At 46.4% G+C, this 14,118-nt stretch overlaps 1 protein-coding gene across 1 annotated transcript in view; it reads left to right on the forward strand.

The window, feature by feature from the left end:
- LOC145357589 (uncharacterized) overlaps positions 1 to 14,118 on the forward strand; it is a 254,877-nt gene that overhangs the window by 64,903 nt on the left and 175,856 nt on the right. The gene's annotated exons all lie outside the window — the stretch shown is intronic.

A 14,118-nucleotide genomic window follows, 5' to 3' on the forward strand; every position in this document is an offset into this window, starting at 1 on the left:
AACCCGGAGACGTCACCGCGGGGCAGAGTGATTCCTATTGGCTGATCCAGACAGGGCTCCATTGTGACGTCACAATGCGGAAGTTGTCAATGAGCTTCAGAGTAAAACCTCCTCCTCTGGGCAACATCTGGGAGGGAATCAGTGTTTCCCCCTTTCCATTTCTATTCTCATTCTGGGGGAAACTGGGGACCTGCAGCAACTGAAGGGTAAGGAAGTGAATCCAGTCTGTGTATTCACACATTTATAGTCCAGTCATATAGACATATATCTGTCTGCAGCCTGCATGGAGATTTCCAGCTCTCTGTGTCCAGCACAGGAAGCAGTGAGCATGGATCTGTCAATCAGTCTCAATCAGCACCTTCAGGAGAATTGGGAGGGTGAATATTAGATACAGGATGGAGCTTTTGGGGAATGGGAGAGGAAAGAATCTTCCATAGAAACTAGAATGGTCTGTTCTGAATTTCTATCCTTTATTGACTGCAATGACTTCTGTAAATAGGAGAGGATTTTACAGCCTGAAATCTCAAACCTAACATTCATTCGATTCATTAGGACCTGATTATCATTAGTAATTGAAGCTTGAAGGAGAAATGTTTCTCTCTTTTATCTGCTTCAAAGTGTTTTATTACACACACATCTGAGTAAGAGTATTCCAGTGCACTGACTGTGGAATGAGCTTTAAATAATTACACTGCCTGAAAAATCATTGCACCACTCCCATCAGAGAGAGCCGATATCTGGATGAATGAACACCACTCAACAATCACCAGGCAAGACTGTTCTCTTCCTGTTGGGGAACACTTCAGCAGTCACGGGCATTCGGCCTCTGACCTTCAGGTGAGTGTTCTCCAAGGCGGCCTTCATGACACACGACAGCGCAGAGTCACCGAGCAGAGACCGATAGCCAAGTTCTGCACATATGAGGACGGTCTCAATCAGGCTCTTGGGTTCATGTCTCACTATCTGTAACCCCCACAACTTGCCTGGGCTTTCAAAGTCTCACTAACTATCCTGGCTGGAGACAATACACATTTCTTTAACCTGTGCTTAATGCTCTTTCACATTGTCTGTACCTTTAAGACTTGATCAGCTGTAAAGACTCACATTCCAACCATTATTTTGTAAATTGAGTTTATGTCTTTATATGCCCTGTTTTTGAGCTGACTCTGCACTGTCACGTGTTGTGAAGGCCACCTTGGAGAATGCTCACCCAAAGATCAGAGCCAAATGCTCGTGACCATTGAAGAAATTGGGGCTCTTTTCCCTTGAAAGACGCTGACTGAGGGGGGATCTAATAGAGCTATATAAGATTATGAAGGGTATAGATAGAGTAAACAGAGGTAAGCTATTTCCTATAATAGAGACACGTAGGACAAAGGGCCATGGACTTAAGGTGAGGGGGGAGAGGTATAATACAGATATTAGAGGGAGGTTTTTCACACAGAGGGTAGTGGGGGTATGGAATGCTCTGCCAAGTAAGGTGGTGGAGGCAAACACGCTAAAGTCATTTAAGAGTAACTTAGACAGGCACATGACTGGGTTGGAGATGGGTGGATATAGGAGAGCCTTTTAAATAAGGGTCATTAGCATTGGGGCATCCCTGGTAATGTAAATGAGTATAGTATGATAATAATGTTTTTTTTTCTCTTTCATTCACAGGTTTTAAGTCGGTCCACCTCGTGTCCAACGAGGGGCATACAGGCGATGGGTCGTGCTGGGGCTGCTCTTGGTTGTTCGAGATTGGCCTAGTGCTTCATGTCGTTAGTGTGTGCTTAAACTGGACCAGATACTGGGCAAGACGACAGCTCAGTGACTATCACTGTTTGCTGTGCAGATACATGGATTTGGGCCGGTGTCTGTGGGAGTTTGCGCATTCTCCCCATGCTTGCGTGGGTTTTCTCCCACACCCCAAAGATGTGCTGTTAGGCTGATTGGCAGGAATAAATTGTCCCTAAATCAGTTTCCCTCAATCTGGATGGCCATAAAACATTAGATAAGGGTCATGGCTAGAGAGGTGGACTGGTGGTGTTGAGATGGCGGCGCGGGCTCGTTGGGCCAAAGGGCCTGTTTCCCGGGCTGATTTTTGTTCTTTGTTCTTTTCTTTGACGTGTCCACAACTGCTGCAGGCAGGGCATTCCGCGCCCTTACTACCCTCTGAGTAAAGAGGGTAGTAAGGTTTTCCATTGGGAAAAAGATACAAACATCTGAGGTCACGTACCAGCCGACTCAAGAGCAGCTTCTTCCCTGCTGCTGTCAGACTTTTGAATGAACCTATCTCATATTAAATTGATCTTTCTCTACACCTTAGCTATGACTTGAACACTACATTCTGCACTCTTTTGTTTCCTTCTCAATGCATGGTATGCTTTGTATAGCATGTAAGAAGCAATATTTTTCATTGTATACCAATACAAGTGACAATAATAAATCAAATCAAAAAAGACAATGGGGTTTTGCTAGCGTTTACCTGCGTGAACAACCAAGGCAGAAAGAAACGTCCTCACCCCCACCGAGCCTGGCACTCAGAGATACTTGAACAAAAGCTCATCAGGAGGGAATCTGATCAGCTCGCCTTGCCTTGCAATGGGTAGTATTTGTGTTCAAGCTGTGAGTTTTGTGTCTTGTTTAATTTGTATTTTAGCAAGTGTTGAGTAAAAAGGGAATTCAAGAGTTTATCGAATGCTTGAAGACTTTCCAAAAAGTTAAGGAAAGAATAGTTCATGTTCATTGAGTATTTTTCTTTAGCCTTAATAAAGATGGAGGTGTAAAAAATATTCTGTGTCAGCGTTTCATTGTCCACCACATTGGTTGATGCCTTAGTCTGAGGGTCAACAAGAGACATTTCAGCTGCTCCAGTCTCTCCAACTCACTGAAGTCCCTCATCCCTGGACCCATTCTCGTAAATCTCCTCTGCACCCTCTCTAAGAACCTCACATCTTTCCTAAAGTGCGGAACCCATCTATAGGGTTCCATTCTAGAGGGGGATAGGATTGAAAAGCAGGGAGGTTCTGTTCAGTTTGTTTGGAACCAGGGTTAGACTGCACTGGGAGCACCGTCAACATCTGTAATCTCCATTTAGAAAGAGGAAATAGAGGCACTGGAGAAGGAGCAACAAAGATTCACAAGAATAATCCCAGAACTGAGAGCATTTCACCCTCAGGAAAGGCTGGGGCAGCTTTTCTCCAGAAAAGAGAAGACTGAAGGGTGAAATGGCGGAGGTGATAGTGGATGCCTTGGTGGTTATTTTCCAAACGTCGCTGGATTCTGGGGAAGTGCCGGAAGATTGGAAAGTGGCTAATGTTACGCCGTTGTTTAAGAAGGGTGCCAGGCAAAAGGCGGGGAATTATAGGCCGGTTAGTTTAACGTCTGTTGTAGGTAAAATGTTAGAATCCGTCATCAAGGAGGAAATAGCGAGGCATCTTGAGGGGAATTGCTTGATAGAGCAGACGCAGCACGGTTTTGTTAAAGGGAAGTCGTGTCTGACAAATTTATTGGAGTTCTATGAGGATGTGTCTAGGGCGGTGGATAGAGGAGAGCCGGTGGATGTGGTCTTTCTTGATTTTCAGAAGGCGTTTGACAAAGTACCTCACAAGAGGTTATTGCAGAAGGTCAGGGGACATGGAGTTGGGGGTAGGGTGTTAGCGTGGATAGAGGACTGGTTGTCAAATAGGAGGCAGAGAGTGGGGGTCAATGGGTGCTATTCGGATTGGCGGATGATGACTAGTGGGGTGCCCCAGGGGTCGGTGCTGGGGCCTCAGCTATTTACCATTTATATAGCTGATCTGGAGGAGGGAACCGAGTGCAGGGTGTCAAAATTTGCTGATGACACCAAGATTGGTGGAAAGGCAAATTGTGCGGAGGGTGTGGAGAGTCTGCAGAAGGATCTAGATAGGCTGGGCGAATGGGCCAGGAAATGGCAAATGGAATTTAATGTTGGCAAGTGTGAGGTGGTCCACTTTGGTAGGAATAATGGTAGGAAGGATTATTACTTACGGGGTGAAAAACTGCAGCAGGCGACGGTGCAGAGGGACCTCGGGGTCCTTGTGCATGAGTCGCAAAAACCCAGCTTGCAGGTGCAGCAGGTGATCAGGAAGGCGAATGGGATGCTGGCCTTCATAGCGAGGGGGATTGAATATAAAAGTAGGGAGGTCTTGCTGCAGCTGTACAGGGCATTGGTGAGGCCGCAGCTGGAGTACTGTGTGCAGTTTTGGGCGCCGTGCTTACGCAAGGATATTTTGGCCTTGGAGGGAGTGCAGAGGAGGTTTACTAGGCTGATGCCGGAGTTGAGGGGGTTGAGCTATGAGGAGAGGCTGAATAAACTAGGCTTGTACTCGTTAGAGTTTAGAATGAGGGGAGATCTCATTGAGATGTATAAGATGATGAATGGGATGGATAGGATAGAGGTGGAGAGACTCTTCCCACTCAGAAAGGATAGTAGGACTAGGGGGCACAGCCTCAAGATAAAGGGGGGTCGGTTTAGAACGGAGTTGAGGAGGAACTTCTTCACTCAAAGGGTGGTGAATCTCTGGAATTCTCTGCCCGTTGAAGTGGTGGAGGCTACCTCTCTAAATGTTTTTAAGACGCGGGTTGATGGGTTTTTGATAAGAGAGGGGATTAAGGGTTATGGGGAGAGGGCGGGAATGTGGAACTGAGCCACGACAGATCAGCCATGATCTTATTGAATGGCGGGGCAGGCTCGAGGGGCCAGATGGCCTACTCCTGCTCCTATTTCTTATGTTCTTATGTTTCTTATGTTCTTATGACCTGATTATGAAGGAGTTCAATAATCCAGTTTGGATTTGAGGAGAGTGGTGAGAATGTGGAACTCACTACCACAGCGAGTGGTTGAGGTGAATAACATGAACACATTGAAGGGGAAACTGGATACACACATGAGGGAGAAAGGAATAGAAGGATTTGCTGATGGGGGGAGATGGAGAGGCGTGGATGGAGGCTCATAAATACTGACAATGGATGGGTGGTTGGTTTGTGTGATGGACTGAGTTTCATTCATAACTATTTGCAGTTTCTTGTGGTCTTGGGCAGAGCAGGAGCTGTGATACAACCAGAAAGAATGTTTTCTGTAGTGCATCTCTAAATATTGGCGAGAGTCACAATGGACATCCAAATTTCCTTAGCCTCCTGAGAAAGTAAAGGCTTTTGTGGGCTTTCTTAACTGTAGTGTCAAATTCAAATGGCCACAATTACTTTAACTTGCAAGTCACAGATTCTTATTAAAATTATTTCAAATATGTCAGCTACCTCTAAATCAAGCTCCCCACTCTGAATCAAGTTAAATGCAATTGTCTCTTTAATTCAGATCCTCTTTGTTTACTCTTCCTTCAGTTTCTTCTGAACAACACCTCAGTCACTGTTCATGTAACTTCAGTTTTCTGATATAATCTTTCTGTCTCAGTTCCCTGGGTATCTGGATTGTCTTCTTTCTTAGGAAGCCTGCAGCTTTGCGACTCCCTCACTGTCCAGCTACTCCTGGCTGAGTTGGGGGAACTCACTGCCCTATGACCCATCTCCAACTGCCTCTGAGTACCAGCTGAAACTAAAGAGCACCGACCCCACTGGAAGTTAAGTTGTGAGACCAGCCAGTCCAGCAGAAAGAATCCCTCTGACGCTCCCACTTCATCAACTGTTCAGAATGAACATAATTCAGTCCTGGATGTGATTAACAACAGCAATAACTAGCAGAATCCAACCCCTATCATCACTTGTGAACTCTACAATTGGGAAACAGTCACCGAATCCCTTCCCACACTCTGAGTGTCTCCTCAGTGTGAACTCGCTGCTGCGTCCACAGAAGGGATGACCTTCTAAACCTTTTGGCACAATGACAACAGATGAATGACCTCTCCCCAGTGTGACTGCATTTGTGGATCATCAGATCAGTGGAGTTTTTAAAGACACCACTACAATCAGAGTATGTAAAAGGTCTCTGATTGGTGTGACTGCACTGATGTCTCAGCTGGCTGGATACAAAGAACAAAGAACAGAATCAGCCCGGGAAACAGGCCCTTTGGCCCAACGAGCCCGCGCCGCCATCTCAACACCACCAGTCCCCCCCTCCACCCATGACCCTTATCTATTGTTTTATGGCCATCCAGATTGAGGGAAACTGATTTAGGGACAATTTATTCCTGCCAATCAGCCTAACAGCACATCTTTGGGGTGTGGGAGGAAACCGGAGCACCCGGAGAAAACCCACGCAAGCACGGGGAGAATGCGCAAACTCCCACAGACACCGGCCCAAATCCATGTGTCTGCACAGCAATCAGCGATAGTCACTGAGCTGTCGTCTTGCCCAGTATCTGGTCCAGTTTAGGCACACACTAACGACATGAAGCACTAGGCCAATCTCGAACAACCAAGAGCAGCCCCAGTACGACCCATCGCGTGTATGCCCCTCGTTGGACACGAGGCGGACCGACTTAAAACCTGTGAATGAAAAGAGAAAAAAAACATTATTATTGTACCATATCCATTTACCTTAGCAGGGACACCCCAATGCTAATAACCCGTATTTAAAACAATCTCCTATATCCTCCCATCTCCAACCCACTCATGTGCCTGTCTAAGTTACTCTTAAACAACTGTAGCATGTTTGCCTCCACCACCTTACTTGGCAGAGCATTCCATACCTCACTACCTTCTGTGTGAAAAACCTCCCTCTAATATCTGTGTTGTCCCTCTCCCCCCTCACCTGAAGCCCATGGCCCCTCGTGCTATGTGTCTCTATCATAGGAAATAGCTTACCTCTGTTTACTCTATCTATACCCTTCATAATCTTATATACCTCTATTAGATCCCCCCTCAGTCGCCGTCTTTCAAGGGAAAAGAGCCCCAATTTGTTCAATCTTTCCTCATACCCCAGTCCTTCCATACCAGCAACATCCTGGTAAACCTCCTCTGCACTCTCTCCAGAGTCTCCACGTCCTTCCGGTAGTAAGGCGACCAGAACTGGACGCAGTACTCCAAGTGTGGCCTAACCAATGTTCTATACAACTGCCACATTAGACTCCAGCTCATATATTCTATACCCCTTCCTATAAAGGCTAACATACCATAGGCTTTCTTCACAACCTTCTCCACTTGCACTGCCACCTTCAAAGACTTGTGCACTTGCACCCCCAGGTCTCGCTGCGACTCTATACTCCTTATGGGCTTATCCTTTATCATATAACTCCCCGCTACATTATTCTGGCCAAAATGCATCACCTCACATTTATCCGGATTAAACTCCATTTGCCATGTATCTGCCCAATCAACCAGCCTATCAATATCCCGCTGTATTGCCAGACACTGCTCCTCACTGCCCGCCAATCCAGCCATCTTGGTGTCTTCAGCAAATTTGCTGCTCACATCACCTACTCCCTCTTCCAAATCATTTATATACACTACAAAGAGAAGAGGTCCCAGTACTGAGCCCTGCAGCACAGCACTAGTGACAGACCTCCAGCTAGAGAAAGACCCTTCCACTACTACTCTCTGTCTCCTCTTTGCAAGCCAGTTCTCTACCCAGTTCTGGATGACTGAGCGAATCCATTCCCAACACTCAGAACAGGTGAATGGTCTCTCCCCTGTATGAACTTTTGTGTTTCCAAAGGGCTAATGAATTATTAAATCTCAGGTAAATGACTCTCCCCGGTGTGAACTCGCTGATGGTTTTGCAGGATGGATAGCTGAGTGAATCCCTTCCCACTCTCGGAACAGGTGAATGGTCTCTCCCCAGTGTGACTGCAGTGATGAATCTCCAGCTCACCTGGGGGATCTGAATCCCATTCCACAGTCCCCGCATTTCCACAATTTCAGCATTTTTTCTCTCCAGGTTTGATGATCAGTTTAATCCCTGTGAACACACAGAAAATCTCCACACTGTGAATGCTTTGATGTATTTTCAGACTGTGGAAGTGGTGAAAGCTCTTTCCACGCTACACTGGAACACTGGTGTGTGTCTCGATGCTTTTCCAGCCACACTGATGTTCAAAATCTTCTCCCGCAAACAAAACTTGCTCCTTCTAACTTCACATGCCAATGATATTCAGCTGCTGATGAATGGAGTGACTCTGTTAATTTTGATCTGAAGTTTGTGTTCCCTTCTGTAAATTCTCTCCTTAACCATATTCCATAAAATTCTCTAAAAGTGACGTCACAGATGGATAGGATCATAAAAAGTGCTTTTGGTACACTGGACTTCATAAACCGGAGTATCGAGTATAAAAGTTGGAGTAGTAGTGGAGGGGTCCTTTTCTAGCTGGAGGTCTGTCACTAGTGGTGTGCCGCAGGGCTCAGTACTGGGACCTCTTCTCTTTGTAGTGTATATAAATGATTTGGAAGAGGGAGTAAGTGGTGTGATCAGCAAATTTGCTGATGACACCAAGATGGCTGGATTGGCGGGCAGTGAGGAGCAGTGTCTGGCAATACAACGGGATATTGATAGGCTGGTTGATTGGGCAGATACCTGGCAAATGGAGTTTAATCCGGATAAATGTGAGGTGATGCATTTTGGCCGGAATAATGTAGGGGGGAGTTATATGATAAAGGGTAAGCCCGTAAGGAGTATAGAATCACAGCGAGACCTGGGGGTGCAAGTGCACAAGTCTTTGAAGGTGGCAGTGCAAGTGGAGAGTGTGGTGAAGAAAGCCTATGGTATGTTAGCCTTTATAGGAAGGGGTATAGAATATAAGAGCTGGAGTCTAATGTTGCAGTTGTACAGAATGTTGGTTAGGCCGCATTTAGAGTACTGCGTCCAGTTCTGGTTGCCTTACTACCAGAAGGACGTGGAGACTCTGGAGAGAGTGCAGAGGAGGTTTACCAGGATGTTGCCTGGTATGGAAGGACTGGGGTATGAGGAAAGATTGAAGAAATTGGGGCTGTTTTCCCTTGAAAGACGCCGACTGAGGGGGGATCTAATAGAGGTATATAAGATTATGAAGGGTATAGATAGAGTAAACAGAGGTAAGCTATTTCCTATGATAGAGACACACAGGACAAGGGGCCACGGGCTTAGGGTGAGGGGGGAGAGGTACAACACAGATATTAGAGGGAGGTTTTTCACACAGAGGGTAGTGAGGGTATGGAATGCTCTGCCAAGTAAGGTGGTGGAGGCAAACATGCTAGAGTCATTTAAGAGTAACTTAGACAGGCACATGAGTGGGTTGGAGATGGGTGGATATAGGAGATTGTTTTAAATAAGGTTCATTAGCATTGGGGCGTCCCTGGTAATGTAAATGGATATGGTATGATAATAATGTTTTTCTCTTTTCATTCACAGGTTTTAAGTCGGTCCGCCTTGTGTCCAATGAGGGGCATACACGCGATGGGTCGTACTGGGGCTGCTCTTGGATGTTCGAGATTGGCCTAGTGCTTCATGTCGTTAGTGTGTGCCTAAACTGGACAAGGTACTGGGCAAGACGACAGCTCAGTGACTATCGCTGATTGCCGTGCAGACACATGGATTTGGGCCGGTGTCTGTGGGAGTTTGCACATTCTCCCCGTGCTTGCGTGGGTTTTCTCCGGGTGCTCCGGTTTCCTCCCACACCCCAAAGATGTGCTGTTAGGCTGATTGGCAGGAATAAATTGTCCCTAAATCAGATTCCCTCAATCTGGATGGCCATAAAACATTAGACAGGGGTCATGGGTAGAGAGGGGGACTGGTGGTGTTGAGATGGCGGCGCGGGCTCGTTGGGCCGAAGGGCCTGTTTCCCGGGCTGGTTTTGTTCTTTGTTCTTTGTTATGGTGAGGTTATATAAGGCATTGGTGAGGCTGAATTTAGAGTATTGTGTACAGTTTTGGTCACCTAGTTACAGGAAGGATATTAATAAGGTTGAAAGAGTGCAGAGAAGGTTCACAAGGATGTTGCTGGGACTTGAGAAGCTGAGTTACAGAGAGAGATTGAATAGATTAGGACTTTATTCCCTGGAGAATGAGGGGAGATTTGATAGAGGTGCATAAAATTATGATGGGTATAGATAGAGTGAATGCAAGCAGGCTTTTTCCACTGAAAAAACCAGAGGGTATGGGTGAAGGGTGAAGGGGGAAAAGTTTAAAGGGAATATTAAGGGGAGCCTCTTCACACAGAGAGTGGTGGGAGTGTGGAATGAGCTGCCGGATAAAGTGGTAAATGCGGGGTCACTTTTAATATTTAAGACAAACTTGGACAGGTTCATGGATGAGAGGGGTGTGGAGGGATATGGTCCAAGTGCAGGTCAGTGGGACTAGGCAAAAAATGGTTCAGCACAGACAAGAAGGGCCAAAAGGCCTGTTTCTGAGCTGGAATTTTCTATGGTTCTAAAAGAAATTTACAAAATTCCTCACTGTCATTGCAGGATAGAACTCCGGACCAGATAATTCTAGTTTTTATGGGACATTTCTTCCCTTCTCATTCTCCCAAATCTGTAAATTCCTGTCCCATGCACTCTCCCTCCTCCCTGGGCTGAAATTCAAACCTATCCCACCGTTTCCACCATTTCATTCCTCCACTCCTAGTTTACTTTCCTCTGGCTCTCCAGCTCCACTGCATAGAACATATAGAACATAGAACATTACAGCGCAGAACAGGCCCTTATCTATTTTCAAACCCTCAAGAATATCCAGCACATCCCCCTTATCAACTGCAATACTGTCTAGTTTACACCCCTGTAACCCAGTGTTCTCCTCAGCTACATTCATGTCCCCCTGCGTGAACACCGAAGAGAAATTCAATGCCTCACCAATCTCTTCCGGTTCCACACACAACTTCCCTCTGCTGTCTGTAACTGGCCCTAATCTTGCCCTAACCAACCTAACTAACTAACTGCAGACTGACAATGAAATGAATGAGTTTCATTGGGGGGCCTGGGGGGCTGCGAGCAGGTGTTTTTTGAATCCTTTCTGCCCCTCCCTAGGGTTTCCGTCCTTCCTTCCTAGAGATCAGAGCCCTCTTTGATTTGAGCCCAAACTTGAACGTCTGTTTTATTGTCTCCTCTCCCCCATCCAGAACAGGGAGCCGGGACAGGAGGGGCATGACTGGAGGACTGAATCTGGCACCTGGTCCTCCAGCCAGTCAGAGTCAATGAGGGGCTGGACTGGAGGACCCCTCTCACCCTCTGAGAGAGACACGACTCCCTCAGCCTTTGTGACTACAAGACAGTGATCGCTTAAGCCAGATGGACGAGAGGACACAGGTTTAAGGTGCTGGGGAGCAGGTACAGAGGAGATGTCAGGGGTAAGTTTTTCACTCAGAGGGTGGTGAGTGAGTGGAATCGGCTGCCATTGGTGGTGGTAGAGGCAAACTCGCTGGGGTCTTTTAAAAGACTTCAGGATGAGTATATGGGATTTAATGGGATCGAGAGTTATAGATAGGCCTGGTAGGTATGGATATGATCGGCACAACTTGTGGGCCAAAGGGCCTGTTTGTGCTGTAGTGTTCTGTGTTCTATGATGTTATATTCCATCAAAGTTTGGCTCAGGAATAGGGCTAATTGTCAACATGATCGAGATGAGTGAGAAAGAGAGCAATTGGATTGTCCTATCCATGGTGTTGTTTTAGTGCTGGGAGATTTAAATGATGATGTGGGAATGCCGGCATTGGACTGGCGTAGACACAGTAAAAAGTCTGACAACACCAGGTTTTAGTCCAACCTATTTATTTGATAATATACTCACAAGCTTTTGGGGTTAGCCTCTTCATCAGGTGAATGGAGAGTTCTGGCCTCAGACACAGCATATAAAGCACAGACAGTTTAGAGATTACTGATTAGAATGCGAATCCTTACACCTAACCTGCTGTTCAAGACCTGAAGTGGCTGATAATGTGAGTGGTAGGAGCACTGATCACAGGTTACAGAGATGTGTATTGTCTCCAGACAGTACAGTAAGTGAGGTTTTGCAAACCCAGGCAAGTCACGGGGGTTACAGATAGTGCGACATGAACCCAAGATCCCTGTTGAGACCGTCCTCATGTGTGCGGAACTTGGCTACCAGATTAGCTCGGTCCATGCTGGGTGTCCGGCCCCGAGTGCAGTGTCCAGTCCCAGATTTCCGGTGCCATCAGCTCTGCATTGGAAATCGTAGCAGAACTGCCTAAATTATACAGCAGATAATTTAAATATGATTTAAATAAGGGCACAGGACTGAAATCTCCATTAGCCTTTCTTCACACTCACGCCTCCCTCCCCACACTCACGCCTCCCTCCCCACACTCACGCCTCCCTCCCCACACTCACGCCTCCCTTCCCACACTCACACCTCCCTTGCCACACTCACTCTAGTGGGGATTGCAATAACTCCCCACTTGCAGGGAGTTAGCAGCCCGACCCCACTGGAGTGAAAGGAGGGTCAGTTGAGGGTTGGGCAGTGGGCAATGATCCTTGGACACTGGCACCTTGCAATGCCCACTGGCTATGGGTCAGTGCCAAGGGAGCAGGGCCTAATGGGGCGTCTTGGGGTAATCATGTGGGGTACTTCTGCCACACTGCAGTGGGGGAGGGAGAGGGAGGCCAATGATCAGGGCTGGCCAATGGAGTTGGGTGGGGTGAGGGTTGGGGCTGTGGGGGGAGGGGAAATTGTGGTGCCAGGGAGGAGGGGGGAAAGAAAAATCAGCACTGCCAGGTGGGTGCGAGGCTGGGCCTCGGTATGTTTGGAGGGCCAGCGATTGGCCATAGGGGCTGAAGGGCCAGCAATGCAGGGCTGCAGGTCTGGCCAGTGATTGGGAGGCCAACAGAGAGGGATCACTGCATATGCATGGATCTGGGAGCTGACAGATCAGCGCCTGTGCAATGGCCCACTACGTGCTATAGTGCCATCTCCACAACCATCCCACTGATTTTTAACAAGATTTACACTGAAGGACTCTGTGATGCATAGGGTCTGGAGATTCTGTTTTAAACTCCCACTAAAAATAACCAACGTGATTTATTCCAGTTTTCATACAAATGTGACATTTTTAGTATTTTTTCACAAAGTGTATTTTTGAATCTTGTATTAACCCAATTTATTAAAGATTACTGTAATAATTAGCTACTAGTCAGTAACAGACAATTGAATAAGTGAGCCGTAATTGAATTATAGTTAATGAATCAATACTGAGTTATAGTGAAAGACTGAGATTTATTTGCTGTAAAAGGTAAAAGCTAAATTTCTGTTGTTATAAAGTAGATCCTCCACTGAGAACCAACACCCAACCACTCAAAGAGGAATGCCTCACCTCATAATATGTAAAAGTGTGAAGTAGTACAATCTGATCTTCAGCAACTTTTAGTGGTTCAATGAAAATAACTATATGACACTCTCTCTAAAGTCAACAAGTAATAATTTATTTATCTAACAAACAGTGAACAAGTTAACTAAACTATTAACAAACCAAATAAAACACAATTCTAATGGAATACTGTTCAGATGAATACGATTCCCACTCAACACAATAGAATTTAGTCACTCAAAGTTACAACCAGGTTTGGCAACTTGTAGAATATTCTGGGCCAATGACACAAAGATTGGAGGGATGTCAGAAGTTGCAGTAGATAGGATGCAAGACTGGGCAGAGAAATGGCAGATGGACTTCAACCCAGACAGGTGTGTGGTGGTTCACTTTGGCAGGTCAAATGGGATGCACAATTATATTATTAAGGGTAAGACCCTTAGCAGTGTGGAAGATCAGAGGGATCTTGCAGTCCAGGTTCATAGGACTCTCAAAGCAGCTTCGCAGGTAGAGGATGTGGTTATGGTGGTGTATGGTGTCCAGGCCTTCATCAATCGAGGAATTGAGTTTAGGAGTCAAGAGATAATGTTGCAGCTTTATAAGACCCCACTTGGAGTACTGTGCTCAGTTCTGGTCGCCTCATTACAGGAAGGATGTGGAAGCTATTGAGAGGGTGCAGAGGAGATTTACAAGGATGTTGCCTGGATTGGGAGGCATGTCTTATGAAGATAGGTTGAGGGAGCTCGATCTTTTCTCCTTGGAGAGACGAAGGATGAGAGGTGACCTGATAGAGGTGTATGAGATGTTGAGAGGTATTGATCGAGTGGAATCTCAGAGGCTATTTCCCAGGGCTGAAATGGCTGCCACAAGACGACACAGGTTTAAGGTGCTGGGGAGTGGGTACAGAGGAGATGTCGGGGTAAGTTTTT

This window comes from Carcharhinus amblyrhynchos, chromosome 23 (assembly GCF_965287045.1).
Source record: "Carcharhinus amblyrhynchos chromosome 23, sCarAmb.v2.hapA, whole genome shotgun sequence".
NCBI classification, from domain to species: domain Eukaryota; kingdom Metazoa; phylum Chordata; class Chondrichthyes; order Carcharhiniformes; family Carcharhinidae; genus Carcharhinus; species Carcharhinus amblyrhynchos.